The sequence below is a fragment of the Molothrus ater genome, chromosome 13 (assembly GCF_012460135.2).
Source record: "Molothrus ater isolate BHLD 08-10-18 breed brown headed cowbird chromosome 13, BPBGC_Mater_1.1, whole genome shotgun sequence".
Taxonomy (NCBI): domain Eukaryota; kingdom Metazoa; phylum Chordata; class Aves; order Passeriformes; family Icteridae; genus Molothrus; species Molothrus ater.
Genome location: NC_050490.2, coordinates 15,162,517 through 15,179,050, shown reverse-complemented (window position 1 = coordinate 15,179,050; position 16,534 = coordinate 15,162,517). Strand labels below are relative to the sequence as shown.

Below are 16,534 nucleotides of genomic sequence, written 5' to 3'. Positions count from 1 at the left end.
ACCAACCTGGAAAAGGAAAATGCTTTCCAATGGAAGATCACATATTTTCCAGGTGGCCTATTCTGCGGATTCAGCGTTGTTGCAAAGGATTCGCCTTTAAGTCAAAAAATTGCTTGTGTACGAGTCTCAAAAGCAAATCAGTAAGTGGAAGGAGTGGGATAATGGAGGCACTTATCTCTGCACAAAGGCACAAGCTTGATTTGCATAGATCCTGGCAGGAGTGACTCTGACTTTGAAGAATGGCACATGTCATGGTACGGCCACGGCAAAGATTGTAACTCAAACACACTGGAAAAGAAAAGCCTCACTGGGTAGAAACTGAATAGCAAAACTCACTTCACTTCTCCTTAGCTCTGAAAAGCCACAAATATCAGGAGGTTCCAGGAAGAATTTCCTGGGCATCTCCTCCTTGGGGTAAATCGAGGTCTAAATCTAGACTAATGTGCCCAGGAGCTCCTGTTGAGGAAAAAAGAGAAAGAGAAAAGAAAAGAATAAATGGGGAAAATTCAGCTGAGTTTAATCTGAAGAGTGTATCCATCACCAAAAATGATACAAATCAGCTATTACTGGATCATGCAAAGGCAACTCCACTACCTGTGATCCTTCCTTCGCTTTCTAAACCTCTTTTCAGCCCAGCCTAATGAATTGTCAGAACTGTCAGACAGCTCCGAGGAATGACAAATGTCTATGATTTGCTGCTGCTACTTTGCTGAAAACACCTGATGTATATAGTCCTGAAATCCTCTGTTTTGTATTAAAGGCAAGTGTAAGCTGAAGGAATTGGTGTACATGTGGAGTTATTTTCTTTCCTTTTACATAAATGTAGCTTAATAAAAAGAATATGATAAAAGAAAGTTCAGGTTGAACATTAAAGTACTCCTAAATCAGGAAATGTCAAAAAATAAGGCATGAAATACAGCCTCAACCATGGCCTATTTTGAACATTTTACAATCCCATATTTAATTATATTATTTAATATTTTATATAATAGCTCTCTATGACCTGATATAAAACTCGCAATGATATATCTCGATACTTGCATGATGTTTTCTTAATCAGAATTATAGATAATGCAACACAAAGCATTCTAGCTCCACAAAGAAATTGTTTGACACACAATAAGATCAGTCAAATAATTAATCTGACAAATATCAGAGTTTGAGTTAAACAGGCTCCAAACATTTATTAACTTGCAGCCAGATTCTGTGAACATTTGTCATTGACTTAAATGGGTCTAAGATTTCACTTCTTGACGAGTGACAGGCCCTGATGGGTATTTAGTCATTTCTGCTATACCAGATTGGCACTGTACTTAATACATTTGCTAATTCTGTCATAGAACTTACTCTCTATAACATTCCCCTGCATCTTCCCTAAAGAAACTCTTGTGAATCTGTCCCTTCAATAACACATACAGAAAAAACATAGTTTTGAAAAACAGACAGTACAAGTCTTGCCTAATTAGTCACTTGTCCAGCACTGTAATGCATCTAGAAAAAATTCCAATTGACTGGGAGAATAATTTTTGCTGCTTCAGTGCTTGTTGGATGATATTTTCACGACAATCACTTTGTTTGTATGACTTTACAGGAAAAAGAGAGAGACACAACCATGGCACTATCCTTGAAGGTAGCAGACACAGAGGCTGATTTGAGTAAGGTTGGGAGTGTCACAAATTGTGTTTCTCAGCTGAAAGATTGGAGACAAAACACTGAGGTTGTAGAAAGCTGAGCCAACTGTGCAGGAACCAAGTGGAGCTGATCCTTCTTCCTCTCACTGTCACAACAGGTTTACTGTCACAGGCTAAGCTGCCTGGAAATAGAGTCCAGACTCAAAACTCTGCTAAAAGTAGGAACCTGGATCAGAACCATGAGGACATTTGGTCGTATTTCTTGTAGACCACTTCATTTCCACATTGGAAAGAAAAAAATAATGCTGTTTGTAGATCGAAAGGCAATGCCAACCACCTCCATGCAAGTGTGCACAGTGATCTCCATGAGTGATAGAGCCAAGGGTGGTGCTTCAAAGATGGAAAATAAGGTTGAGCTGGGTCTTGATGTTTTATCAACTTCATTAATGCTTCAGGCTCTCTACAAGCCAAGAGCATCCTCAAGTCTTATTTCCCAATGAATCAGGCCTAGTCCAAAAAGAAAATACTTGCCCAGCCCTTGCAATTCTAATTAAAGGGAGGGTTGGGAGAAAAAACCAAAAAAAAAAAAGCCTGCAAAATTTAAATTGATTAATTGACTCACATGAAAGGCTGTAAAATGGAAGGCCCCTGTGCTGTGTGTCTTATAATAAAGCTCCCCTGGCACACACTTGCACAGCTGCTACCTTGGTGTGGATGTCTGCAGATGAAACAACATTGCCATCTCTCTGGATATCATCCCAATGAACACATTCCTCCTCAAACCACTCATGTGAGTCACTCTTGTGAGCCAGACAGGGAACTGAGGCACAGAGAATGCAGATAAAGACCTCCAAGGCATCAAGCTTGCTGGCACCTACTGAAGTCCAGAGCAATCAAGCCTCTAAACGGGGGTCAAACACTGGAGGATTTCATCTAGGACACTTTGCCCTCTGTGGTCAGTTCCAATTAATCAGGGCATGGAAAACAGGTCCCCACATATTAAGTGGCTGTCTAAATACTGGCATCCTGCCTCCTCTCCCTTATGAGCACATGTGGGTTTGGGCCAAGCCTGCCTGAGTGAGGGTATTGGGTTGTCATCCCCTGTGCTGTCACGTCAAAGCACGGTGATGGGACTGTGTGAGGATCTCCCAGGGCATCAGTGCTGCTGGATAACAAAGGGGAGCTGCTGCTTTCTCAGCAATCAGAGCTGAGCTCCCAAAAGCAGCCTCAGCAAAGGGCAGGAGGAAGCTCTGAAGCGCTGCTGGTCTCACAGATGCACTGCAAATGAAGATGTGTATACCCAAGCAGGAGGAATAATGAGAAATGTATGCCAAGGAGATTACTGGGTTTCTCTGTTAGATTAACTCTAGTTTGACAGTGGTTGGGTTTGGGAAATCCTCTATGATTTAAGAATAAGAATTCTTCTCTAAGTGGCCTAAAACTCACTGCTATATCATCACTTGCTGTTGTCAAATAAATAATCATGCGAAATCAGCTGCAGAGAAAAGTCTGCTGTGGAAGAGAGTTCATGCATGACATATGATATATCTTTTCACAGGGACAGATACATCTTTCTTACAGCCAGCATGCAGCTTCCTTCACTGCACCTTCCCTCCCATCCAAATCACCTCAAATAAATGTGAGTTCTGCTGTGTTCACAGTAATTCCTTCATTTTTAAACACATAATGGAAATGTATAACTAGTCCTCATAAAAATTTATATCTCAATTCGTCCCTTTAATTTATAACAGGCCCTCCAGGCAGTTATTATTCAAACATTAATAAAATGCCTATGGATCACCAAAAGCATCAATTTTCAGATCCACCTCCCCTCCTATTTGTACATATATAAAGCCAGATTAGAGTTAATGCCACTTCTGTGTCTAACAACAATTACGCCTTTAATAAGATAGGAACAAATGATATATTATCTTAATCATGTTAGGAATTTGAGTTCTTTCCATGAAACAAAGTTGAATTTTTTATGCCCTTTGTGACAATTGTTACTTAACAGCCTATGTGTTTGGATATTGCAGTTTATGCAAATGTTCATGTTCTATAAATTTTAGATTTATCTCCATTTATCATTCCACATGTTCTCATATACAGACATTATGGTTTAGCATCTGACTCTGCACACAGTCTAAAATATGATTAGGATACCTTTCACTTATTTATAACATGGAAAAAAGGATGGGGGGGGGAAATAGCTGTTGTAGAGGCAAGATCCTTCACTTCCATAAAACCAGGCACTGTGCAGAGCTGCAAAAGCCATCTTGGAATTTGGTCTTTCATTTACTAACAGCTGAATTTCAAAGGATTGAGGTTTATAAGGGAACTCTTCATTCTGTGCTCTAAAATCAGTCACGAGTTCATTGTATATCACACTTTAACAACTCTTACTCAGGAGAGTAATTATGGCTAATATGAGCTCTCCCATAGAGAGACAAGGAGACAACTTGCATGCACAACTGTTTTTGGATTGAAGCCATTTTAGAGGATCATTAGGATCATAAAGATCTGTAGGAAAGAAAACCCTGGTATTTTTCATTTTTCTGCTGGGAGATTTAAAGCTCCTTGAATTTGAAGAGGAGAGCAAGGGAAGTACATCCTAGGCCATAGCTTCATTCTGCAAAAATCACTACAGTTGAATTGACCTCAAAGAAACAGCAGCAAATTATGTAATCTGAGAAGGTGGACCTTTGCATGGCCATGAAAAAAATAAAGAGAATACAAAAAAAAGACATTCCCCCCAAAAAACTGACCACACTCCAATCTGAGGTCTAAAGGAGGTTGAATTTACTCTTGGACATCAGCTGCAGGAGATCACAGTGATGTTTCAAGTGGGTGCTGAGCTAAGGGGGAATTACCAGGAATGGAGCTGTTGGTTGTGATTTCTTTACACCAACACAGTGAACGGGCAGGAGTTCAGCTGAACCATCTCACCTTCATGATGGAATTCGTGTTGCACCCAGGCTTCAGGAAATCTGTCTCCTTCAGAGAGCTGGCAGCATTATCTGGAGGGTTTTATTGCCATGTCTCCCACCCCTGCCAGCAGGAAGTTCCCTTTTGTGCACTGAGGTGTCCCTGCAGTTCCCAGGCACTGTAGAAAAAGCTGATGGAGACCCAGGGAGGGACCAAAACTAAAGTGAACCCCATTAAGACAGGAACTGCCTTCCTGTGTGTTTCATTATTAATACTGAGTTCAATTACTCTGATTTCTTCTGTTGATGAATTAGTAGCACCAGAATCAAGTCCCTGGCTGATACCCATTTGTCTTTGCTTATAAGTGCTAATGTGATCCTGCTCCTTTAAAATCAAACTCCTGCTTCAGTCACTTTACATCTTTGCAACACTAACTGTCTTTTCACTAATTGGTTCTGTGTAAATGAAACAAGCTGAAAAACACTGTGGCACCAATAAATATTAATAAGTTATTGTTTGTTTTCTTTACCTTGCTTATGAATTCATACAAAGACAGTGCTAAGACATTAACTCCAGTCTATTAATTGCCACCTGATAATTGCCACCTGATACTTTTCTCCTGGATAATTAGGTACCCATTAGTTCTAATCAAGTAGTTACTTAATTATTGCAGTAATTAGTCTAATGGACTAGCAAATTGAAGCTTTATCACTTTTGGATACTTAATGTTCCTGACAGAGTACTTCACAAGTGTCAGGGTTCCTGATTCAGCAACCTGCCATTGATGAACCCCCTGCTGCCATCTCCACCCACCCACGCTGCTCCCCGGACACACACAGCACAACTTGGGTGTGTGAAGCCAGAGGCAACATAAATTTGAGCCCCTGTTCCTTCTGGTTCCCCTTCCCACCCCTGCCTATGCCTCCCCTCCTGTGCTCTTGCTGCTCAGCTCATTCCACGCCAAAAGAACTTTGTTGGGAAATGAAATAACATCTTGGCATGGAGATCACATGCATTAGGCTGTACAGCAGCGTGAGTCAAAGGAAGGAGCTAATGTTGGCAGGTGTGGGAAGAAAAAAGCAACTGTGAGGGGAGAAATAATAAGGAGTGTTCATGAATACTCATCTACAGCCCTGCTTGGAAAGGGAAAGGAAGAGGAGCAAAGCAGACTGGTGGTAAATGAAGGCATGGCTCCGAGGTCTGGGACTGGTAATAGGTCTCTCCTTCATCTCCAAATTGGAGGTGCAAATTTAACAGAGATTTTTAGTGAATAGACAAATATGGAAAGTCTTTTTTATTCTGCCCATGACCTCTGTATGCCACAGTTGGTGGGCAAGAGGCCATTTCTGTGCCCCATAGTTTTATAGTTAATATCACGCTTGATTCTAACTAGGCTCTCCATCCCACAGTTCTACAACATTCCACTGAGAAATGCCACCCTCACCCCTGTACTCTGTGTCCTCATCCAAGCATCATCTTGTGCCCTGTGCTTGCTTTTGAATGCTGTGTTTGAGATGGATATAACATGCACAGACATTTAGAAGCATTAAATGTGAATTTATCTCTCCCACTGATCATCTGATGCAGATTCTCTCCTGTTTCTTCATGTCAGATTTGTATCAGAATTGATCATCAAACCCTTTGGCAAGTGTCATCTGCCCCAGACGCTGCAACGTGTAACATATAAGCATTCATTGTACTGGGAAGGGGAAAAAAAGATTGATCCTGACCAGAAATAAAGAGGCTAATTCCATTCAATAAAAGCTTGACAACTTGCTAATGATTAAACTGCTTCACATATGTGGTAAGATTATGTATTCTGAAATAGATGTATTTATCTGTCTTGATCAGATAGCTCCTGTTTCCATTGCTGCTAACAGTGGAGCACAGTCTCAGACATTGCCCAGAGACACAGGCTCTGGAATATGCCCTGGGTGGAGCCTGCTGGGTTTCCAAACAGCCAGGTACATGGGTTTGCTTTTTATGGATGGCAAGGTACAGGCTGGTGGCACTGAGGAGAAATTAGTGGTGTTCACCTGGGTTTTGACCTACTATGGAACTGGAACAAGGGCAAGTTGTGGGTCAGATGTCTCTTATGTGTCAAAAGCTGTGTAATTTATAATTTAGGTTACCACACAGAGGCCAGATTCCCCTAGTCTACCATTTAATCCACACTCATAGACCAAATTAAACCCTACAACCTAGAATCCTCACAAAATATGGAACTTATTTTACTTATTGACCTATCCTCAGTATGTTCATGTTATCAGAGCTGACAAGCCGACAGTTTTCAGGGAAAACAAGTAATTTAGTAACTTCATCTCTCCTAACTCTTCTCACTGCATGAAAAGCAGTGTCCTTTTACAGTTGCTTTGCATTCTTACCCAAAATATGATAGACAATGACAGAGAGGTCACTGGCTCCTGAGTTTTCTGCCACAGCTCCACATGCATCCATCACAACCAGCTGGGGATGTCATTTCCTCTGAAGTTTCTCCTGAGGTAACAGTCAATAAAACCTCATGCTGCTACTGGAAAATCCTGCCACAAAACTGCTTAAACACCTGTGTGGGGCCACTGAGCAATAACAATCCCATGCACTGAAAGCAAAATTAAGCAAAGCATATTTGGCCCATTAAGAAAACATATTGCTTGAAATTACAGTGCCCCAGGATGCCTAGATCTTGCTTGTGGTGCTGGCTTCAGAGGAGAGGGCTCCCAGCTCTGTTCAGCAGGGGACATTTACTGACCTGATTTCAGTGGCTGAGAACACTGTCTCTGTCAAAGAAATTGGCAGAGAAGTTTTTGATGGTGAGAAGCAGCAACATCCTTGTCCATCAAGAGCCCTAAGTTGTAACTGATGCTAAGAAATAAGCAAAGCCACCTGAGGGAGGCAGAAAACCTTGGAAAATCAGTGATGCTGGATCCATCTGGGCTCCTGAGTACTGCAGGCCCCCAAGACCATACACATGCAACTGAGAGCAGGGAAACAGTGACAGCCTCATCTGATTTCCCAATTATTTGGACTTCTCGGTCCCACTGGAAACAACCTTGGTGCAGAGCAGTTTTTCCATGGGTGCCCTCCGGTGCATGAGCTGGCACTTGGGGGACAAAGGGACAGCAGGCTGGGGGAATCATCACAAGGGTCTCACCCAAACTGTGCCAGCTCTGAGGATGAACAGAGACTGTCTGTCTCCAGCACTATTGATCCTGCAGAAGCCGTAAATTCATTTTAAGGATGCTGAGAGACAGCGAGCAAACCGTACGTGACAGATGTTGCTCACGTTGCTTAATGTACTACTCCAAGGTGTTCAGATGCTCTCGTGATGAGGGTGCAAATAAAATCAAAGTGAAAGAGTGAAACAGGCTAAGAAGATTTTTAGGTTTGGAAAGCTAAAAAAAGGGGCGGGGGGTGGTTTAGCTTGAGGAGGAGTAAATTTAATAATATTTTTCCCTCTGGATCTGACATCATAGATTTTCCCTCTGGATCTGACTTTGAAGGAGACTTTTAGAATTCTTTAGAAATTACACTGCAACCAGCACATTGGAAGACAAACCAAGCATACCTTTTGTGTTTGTGTTGAAAATACCAGGAAAAACAGTCCAACAGCTTTTGAGAGAGATGCAGAACTCATCAAGGCCAAGTTGTTCAGAAATCTTACAAAAGAGGGAAAAAACCCAAAATAATAAAGCAAGATCTTTCGTACCCTTTCCCCACTTCTCTTTGTGTTGTTTCCAGCACTTCAGTTCACAGTTTCAGTTGCAATCAATTTCAGCTTGTAACAATTCAGCAGTTTAAGATCTCCATAACAGTTTAGACCACCGCTGTTCAATGGGCTGGACTGCTTTTGGAAAAGCCTGAGTTGTGCTGAGGAGGAGAGTAAATGCAAAAGGAAGGAAGAATCAGGGAGGCAAGCTGCTTCCAATTGTCTATCCAGAATCTAAGATCTTTTTATGGAGTGTGGGTTATTATTGGAAAGATCTTAGTCTTCACCTTTTTGAGAAGCTCTCTGAGTGCTTCCTTTATGAGTTTTGTCATTTTCTTGCTTGGAACACATGGAACAAATGCCAGCCCACAGGATACAGGGGATAAGGCAAGATCAAAGACAACCATTCAGCTTTCTGCCACTGAATGAAGCAGGGCTGTTTGCCTGGTTGGGAAAGTCAGCAGCAAATATCTACGGGGTGACCACTAAGTGTTTCCTCATGAGAACCTCTGGTGAGCACCAAACGCAAAACAACTTTCACAAAGGTGATGGGGATTTTGCTTTAGAGAGGCCCCTTGAAATGTCAGTGAGGGGTAACTAAGTCATGAACAGTCTGGGCCTTGCTCCCTTCTCCTGATAGCCATGAGCAGCCACATCCTGAGAAGAGTTTGGCACCAAACAATTCAATGGCAAAACAACACTCAAGAAGCAGTGGCTGCAAGCAGCATCTGAGGAAAGCGGAGTGATTAATTACTTTGGAAGGACACCCCAAGCCATAATTTCATCCAAGCCATAATTTCAGCCTTCTGGCCATAACCAGGCAGAGAGCAGGGAGTAGCAGCCTGAGCAGCAAGGATACAAAAAGCACAGCCATCCTAATCTGAACCAGCCCCCCAGAAACAGTCTGGGGGTGTTGGATGGCCACTCACTTTCCCCTTTAGAGCAGCGATTTTCCTGCTTTCCTTCTCACCCTGCTCTCCTCATTTACATCATCCTAGTGTAGAATCGAGATGGTCTGAGGGTACCAGTAAAGACAGAAGGACTGATCACTCTGAAATTTGGCTGTAGGGGCAGTTGGACCCCTGGATTTGGGGTTCTTTGCTTTCTGTTGTGTTTTGGAGGGTTTTTTTACAGGTTGTTCTCAGCTGCCTGTCAGATGGGGCCATGATGAAACCCAACATCTTGCAGAGACATAAAATGGAAAACAGGCAACTCATCAGAAAAGTAGCAGCTGTTTTACACCATCACTAAACAAAATGATCATACACTAAAAACTAGATTTAGCAGTTTAAAAGAGCTACTAACGCAAAATTAGCTGGAGACAACAGCGTGGTTTTGTAACTGACAGTGCTTCACTCCAACGCCCTAATTCATGCAAAAACAACTCAGGAAACATTAAACGGCTGATGCTGTTGGAAAGGGGAAGAGCATCCACTTTCAATGGCTGCTTAGGAAGAACATGCAGATTTATTACATCATCTTTTTTCCTTTTACAAATTTTAAATAAGAATTGTGTCAAAACTGCCACCTCTTAAATAACAACGATGCTATAGTCCTCCTGACAGAGGGAGATACCAGCTTTTATTGGCAAGTCATTTGTATTTATGGCAGGCTGAAAGCCAGTAAAAAGGTTGTGCAGAACTTTAACTGTGAATGAGATGGAATAAGAAGGCCTTGAGCACTTTGGATCATCAAATACTTCAATAACTGGATATGGCTGTTCATACAACCATAAATTCATACACATAGAGAGGATATAAAGACACAATTGCCATATGAGTGGAGTTTCTGTTGCCTTCTGGAAGATCATATGTGTGTGTGATCTGTTCTAGATACAGGTGCCACACAAGCTTTCCTTTGGCCCAGCTGTGTTTCCCATTGAGGATGAAAATTTCCCTGTATTGTAGAAATATCCTGCCCATAACCAACATATCTTATGAGAATTAGAAATCTGCCTGACAAGAGATTCAGCTGATCACTCTTCTACCAAAGGATATGTGGCTTGGCTGGAGGTCTGTCATCTTGTAACAGTGAAGGGGTGAGTCCTGATTGCTTGGGACTAGATTTAATTTGTCCTTACAATTACTAAGATAAGAACTTGGTTTATTTTTCCCATGAAGTAGCTGCCCTGCTCTGGCTGAGGTGCTTCCATATCTCCCATATTGTCAAGTCCCTTCATCTGTGTGATCTGACCCTGCCTGTCTTAGGGGATTCTCCCATCAAGTCCCATCAAAATCCTGCCTGAGGGAAGAATTCAGGGCTGGATAAAGAGTGAAAAAAGGAATAAACTTTTAGCTGAGGTCTGGCTGTTTGTTCTGTGCAGACAAGTTGTGGCCCTGAAGAAGCCTTTTGTTTCCTAAAAAATTGTGAGGGTGGGAGCATAAAAAGTGCCCTGTACTTCAAGGGTATTTTTATTTAGATGCTACTCTTCAAAAGACTATATATAGCAGTAAGAGTCTAGCTGCAATCTAAAGTTTGAAAAGTTGCAGACTCTTGCAGACAGTCTGATGGATCTAAATTTTTCAGCTAAACAGCATCTATGCTCTTGACCTGAGACCTAGATTTCACATTTCAGGAATTAAATGAGCATCATTTTCTAAAAGACATTAGACCAAGGCTGGGCTATCCAAAGGATGGCTTCACGATTTAGATGAAGATGTTGTCATGTCAAGGAGACTTAAAACCTGACATATCCTTTTTCTGTTGAAAAGCCAGACCTAGTTTGTTATACCACATTGTAGCTTCTTATATGCAGGAGACAAAGGAAAAGTGGAGGCTGTTCTGGGTTTAGCATCTCTGAGAGGATTCTCTTCAGTAACAGGGCATAAGGCACTGATGATCTGCCCTTGCCTTATATTACCCCACTCAAAATTTATCCTCAGACTGTGCCAAAAGCCTGCCAAAATGTAAAGGAAATATTTGTGACCTCTGCCAGACTTGAATCTTCTGTGTCTGAGATACCTCAGGCACTTTGATTGGACTGAAAGGGTTGAGCCTGAAGAAAGGGGAGTGGGAAATGAAAGGAAAGCTATTCCTTACCTGCTGCTGTAGCATTCAGCTGTGTGTCTGAGTGCTCATCCTCCATCCATGCAGAAATCTTGTTTTTCTCGGGAAGGTGTTTGTTGAACACAGAAACTACTTGGAAAAAAAAAATAGAAGATTAAAATAGAAAGTAAATTCTGATGCAGGAAAATAAAGGAGATCTTTCTCCCTTGAAAAGGCTGTATTCAACCTCAAGGAATTGGAGCCCACAGGTTCACAGGAACATCCCAAAGTAGGATCTTCTGGAACCTGAGCAGCCCCTAAAGCCACCCAGAAATGCAAAGTATGCCCCTGCTGCAGCCCTAGACAGAACCTCCTGGCAAGCAAGGCACAGAGCCAGAGGAGAGATTGACTGATCTTGTTTCAGATCAGATGGATGGCTCTAAGTGACCTGTAAAGACACTCCCTGAGCCCTGAGCCACAGCATTAAGAGCCAAGACACCACTAGCACGCCTGAAGTAGTTATTAGTGACTGAAGTAGCACTTGTCAACTGCAACTTCAGTTTCAAGTAATAGTTTAACAGCATCAACTAGGAGAAAGGTTATATCTCAGTGTGTCTGGTGTGCTGCTGACACTTAAAGGAAATAATTGGTAGACTTAGAGCAGGGGCAGATGCCAGTGGTAGAACAGGGGAGGAGGTTGGGTACTCGAAACAGAGCTTCAACAGCATCACGTGGTACAAGAGCCAGGAATCCATCCTAAGCCCTGGCATAAAAAGTGTGAGGAAGCTGTAACCCAGCCTGTGGAAAGAGCTGTTTTCCCCACGTGAGCTGGGTTGCTGTGATTTCTAAAGACCCATCTACAGTTGCAGTTTGCAGCCCTGTCCTAGCAAGAGGGAAAAAAAAACCAAAACGTTGCCCCTTGAAGTTGTTGGCCAGCCTTTTGGAAAGCACATGTAATGCAATCTCCAGCTGATTTTTGGCTTCAGGACAGCCCAAGAGAGAAAAGGGGTGTGTGTGTGTGTGTGTGTATGTGTGCTCATGTGTACTATGGAGAAGGCAGGAAATGGAATGAAGTGGAATGAAGTGCACTTCTGGAATGAAGTGCAGAGTCTCATTTTACCTGTACTTGGGCTGTGTGATGCTAAAATAGAGAAATTAGCACGCAAATCCAGCAATCCCCTGGCTGTCATCACCTCCCAATTAGCTGCATTTGGGTTTGGTGGGCGCTGAAGGATTGTGTCAGCAGGTGAGGTGGGATGTCTGGAGGGTGCCACGGGCAGGAGGGTGCTCTGTGTGTGCATGTTTTTGCCTTGTGCTGGTGGCTGGAATGATGCTGGCCTGCCAAAATAAAAACACTGCTGTCACTCACTGGCCAGAAGAATGGATTCTGATCCTGGTGACCCTACATTTCTGCAAACATTAGTGCAACAACCACAGAATTGTAGAATATCCCTGGTGGGAAGGGACCCCCGTGGAAGTGCAACTCCTATTTGATGCACCTGTTATCAAGGTCAAAGCATGGGTGTCTCAAATACATTGTTTGGAACTTTCTGGTTCTTGTCCCTTTCTGCTCCCCTACTGCCATTTAATAACTATTTTCTAATTTATGTTATTGATTACCAGCATTGCATGAGGCATCTCACAGTCCTCAGCACTGAGGTTTGGGAGCCTGCTGAACTTGGTGATGTTGAAATAAAAAATCTTGCTCTTGTCCCAGGAAATGCTCAGACAAAACCAAGGGAAGAGGAGCTGGCAGAAGAACAGGAGAAATATCAGGAGAACGTGCACCAGCCTAAAATGCAGCTGCATCCAGGGAAGAGAAGACTTCTCTCTGTCATGAGGAGACAGTGTGTCTGTCCTAGCGAGCCAGCCTGGGAGGGTGGACAGGATTCTGGCTCCTTGGCTGCCTTTCTCCTGACTGGGATCACCAGTGTCTCATCAGACCAAGCTAAAGAATGAGGCAGAAGAGTGTCTTCAAAGTAAGGATTTACTTGCATTTGTTGAAGCAGAAGGACTCTCATGGAGAAATATCTTCCTTCCAAGAAGGAAAGCAAAACATACATTGGTCAGACTGATAAGCTGGAGAAATTACATTTCCAGAGTAATTTGGAAAAACATACATGTGGTTCAATTTGTCCAGAAAAATAAAGAATGTTTCCACAGATAAAATCCAAGTAATTCTAAACCTCTGTAAGAGTTTGGTGTGGAGCACCAGTAAATACAGCATCTTTTCTGTTTGTTATAACTGAAACTCAGAAAGACATAGACACATTCTGTAGGTAATAAATTAGAGGGAGGTGTCCCAGTTGAAAAATTCCTTACATTTGGAGCCTTAGTAACAAATATCAGTTCCAGGTTGTGCTAGGAAAAAAAAAAAAAAAAAAAAAAAGAGAGAGAGAGGCAAAGGGGCTGGATTTTGTGGGGAGGAAACTGGAAATTCATGGTCAGCTTAAGATGAGAGTTCACCATGAGTGAGTGAAAGTTAAGGGCACTGCATGAAGTTTCAGTTTTGGACAAAAAGAAACAAGTCCAGAGTAGGCTTGTGAGTCATTGTCAGAGCATGGATGCTTGAGTTTGGATATGCAGATAAGGTTGCCAAGAGAAAGGTGGAGGAGCAGAATGGAAGAGAGTAAGAATTTTTATTTGTAAAGCCAACATAAAATTATAGGGTGGGGAGATGATGAAGAGCCTGGAGTCAACCAGAGCAGCAAAAATAGAAGACTGAGACCTGGGTGCTCAGAAGAACAGAATTTATTCTAAAAGCAAGGAAAAATGGGAGAAGAATTTAAGCTGCTGTTAACAACAACAAAGTATTTAACTGTGACAAGAATACCAGTGGTACTCTGAGCTATACACATCTGTTTCTGTTGGGTTGGATTATCTTAAGAGAGAACATGCCAAAAAAGCTTAAAAGAGCCCTGCTACCTTTGGCACCTACCCCAAATCAGGCCTGCACATCCACGCCGTGTCTCACTGAGACTGAGAGCTTCTGTCCTTGAAATGTTAAACTCATTATCTGGTAGGTGTGGACAGTCTTGTGTATCACAGAGCCAGGAAGAAATTTGACATCAGCATGTCACAGGGAGGGGGGGAAAAAACCCAACTCCCGAGAAATGTTGAGAGTGTGTGTATTTTTGGCAGAGGATACCAGCCAGACATGTCAGCTGATAGCATCCATAGAGCTGGAAGACTGAAAATGAACTGCAGTACAACAAACACAGATTTCACGACGGAAAGCAGCACACTGACATTTATATTAGCTCCGTTTGACATGACCTGATGAGCTGGGCTTGGCTGGAGCACAGCCTGTTGCAGCAGCCACCCTCCACCCACTGCTGGTCCAGCCCTCCAGCCCCTCTGCCCTGTGGCCTTCCTCAGCCTCCTGGAGAAAAAGGGACATCATTCCCATGCTGTGTTCTTTGCTGTGAGAAGGTCAGCTCCTCAGCTCATGGGCGGAGGCAGGACTTCAACCTTGTTCTGATTGAGGGGACCTTGTGGCAAACCATGGCCACCAGTGCAAGTCAGGGGGGCTTGACAAGCCCCATCTAGAGAAGAAACGTGGTGGGGTCAGCAGAGGTTCCCCTCCTCCAGGCCATTCTGCCCTGACCAGAGTGACTCCTTTGACCTTGGTGGAGTTACCTTGATTTACCTGAAGGAAGCCCAGCCCGATAAATTCCATCTGGTTTATGGCTTTGTGTAGGAGAGAAAGGGAAGTTCGGACCTGCAGTCCCCAGGGCTACTTTGGGGGCTGACTGTCAAGGTGTGTTTTTTATTGTGTGTACTGCTTGTCTGATGATAGGAACTAAATTGAGAAGAGGCTCATTTCTCACAGGCCACTGAGCAACCAGAATGTGCTAACTGTCATACGTAGGAAGCACTCAGGTGTCGGGATTGTCAAGAGAGAAAGTGCAGTGCTTTTTATTAACTGCAAGAGCAATCAGCTCTGTCTGGGTCTGCTCAGTCTTGTGGAAACACATAGTTCACACTGGGCAATGCTCAGAGGCTTAACACAGGTATCAACACTGTGCCTGCGGTAATAACTTCACATCAGAGCTGTTGCATTACAGGCTGGTGCATAGTCACAACTGTACTTGTGGTGCTTGGTAGTCTGATCCCTCAAAGGCATTTGCTAAGCCTGAATAGGCTGAAAATTGCACGACTCGATTGCATATTTAAAATGGATTTTGTCTTGCCCTCTCAGGTCCTGCGTGGTGTATGCAAAGGCTGTGTGCACCCCTCTGCCTGGCGTGGTGCCCTGCTCAGAGCCTCCTGTGCTGCTTCATCCTCAGGTCTGAGCAAATGCAGCAGCTTGCAGGGCTTTGAGACAGAGCAATACAAAGAAACACCCCCTAAAAAGAAAGAGGGTGATAATATTCAAGGTCAGATCTGAAGGGGCTTTGAGCAACCTGGTCTAGTGTGAGATGTCCCTGTGCTCATGGACTAGATGAGCTTAAGCAACCCTTCCAACCCAAACCTATTCCATGGTTCTGTGAAGATTATGTCAAGACACTTGAAGCCTTTTTTTCCTCAAATTAAGTTCAGGTCCAATGAGTCCTTCCCTGGAGGATATGAAAATACTCTCAGATTTCAATACCCTCAGGAATTCAATCTGATCTTGATTTGAATTTGGCTAACTTGAATTGAACTAAAATTGGGTTAGATTCAAACACAATTTAAAAAAAAAATCGAATTACACATTAGAAAAGTGTTTCTAGCAGCAGCCTCAGTGCCACTTAATGGTGGCAAAAGGGTCAGGTGTGGTCCAGGTTTCATTTGCATCCTGACACTGGGTCACTGATGGACTCCATGAGAGGAGCTCAGGGACTTTCTTTTCTCAGCTGAGACATCTCCAAACATGACCCAAAGCCATGATCACAAGCACATCCCCACAGCATGCATAGGATAGAGGTCAAATATCCCTCAAATCCCTAAATTGCCTCCACACTGCCTAGAGCTTACCAGAAACAGTATAAAAGGTTCAATCTCTGTCAAAGAGATCTACATCTATAAGACCTGCTACATCTCAGGAAGCTCCAGAAGTGGGGAAAATCTCTAACCTGTTGCCTCAGCTGGGAGTTGTCTGCCTAAAGTGATGGGTCTATTACATTTCCCTAGCACAAAATCAGCTCACAATTAAATATATATGTGTGGGCAAAGTTCCAATCTGTTTACTTCCCCGCTCTACCCAGGGAGAGCCCTGAGAACAGCATTAAAACAAGAGGCCAGCTGGGCCAACAGAAATGTTCACGGCTGGCTGCAGTGCAGCACTTAGTTGCAAACACAGAAA

General features: G+C 43.0%; 1 long non-coding RNA gene across 4 annotated transcripts in view; it reads right to left on the bottom strand.

Annotated features, from left to right (window-relative positions):
• LOC118690815 (uncharacterized) overlaps window positions 1-16,534 on the bottom strand; it is a 60,922-nt gene that overhangs the window by 33,516 nt on the left and 10,872 nt on the right. For 3 of the 4 annotated variants that reach the window (XR_008508597.1, XR_008508599.1, XR_004980902.1), the window contains 2 exons: window positions 11,302-11,397; window positions 337-456 (listed from right to left, as the gene is read on the bottom strand). This is a non-coding gene — a long non-coding RNA (uncharacterized LOC118690815). Of the gene's footprint in view, window positions 1-336; window positions 457-8,121; window positions 8,213-11,301; window positions 11,398-16,534 lie in introns of all 4 variants that reach the window. The other variant, XR_008508598.1, reaches the window with a different exon arrangement.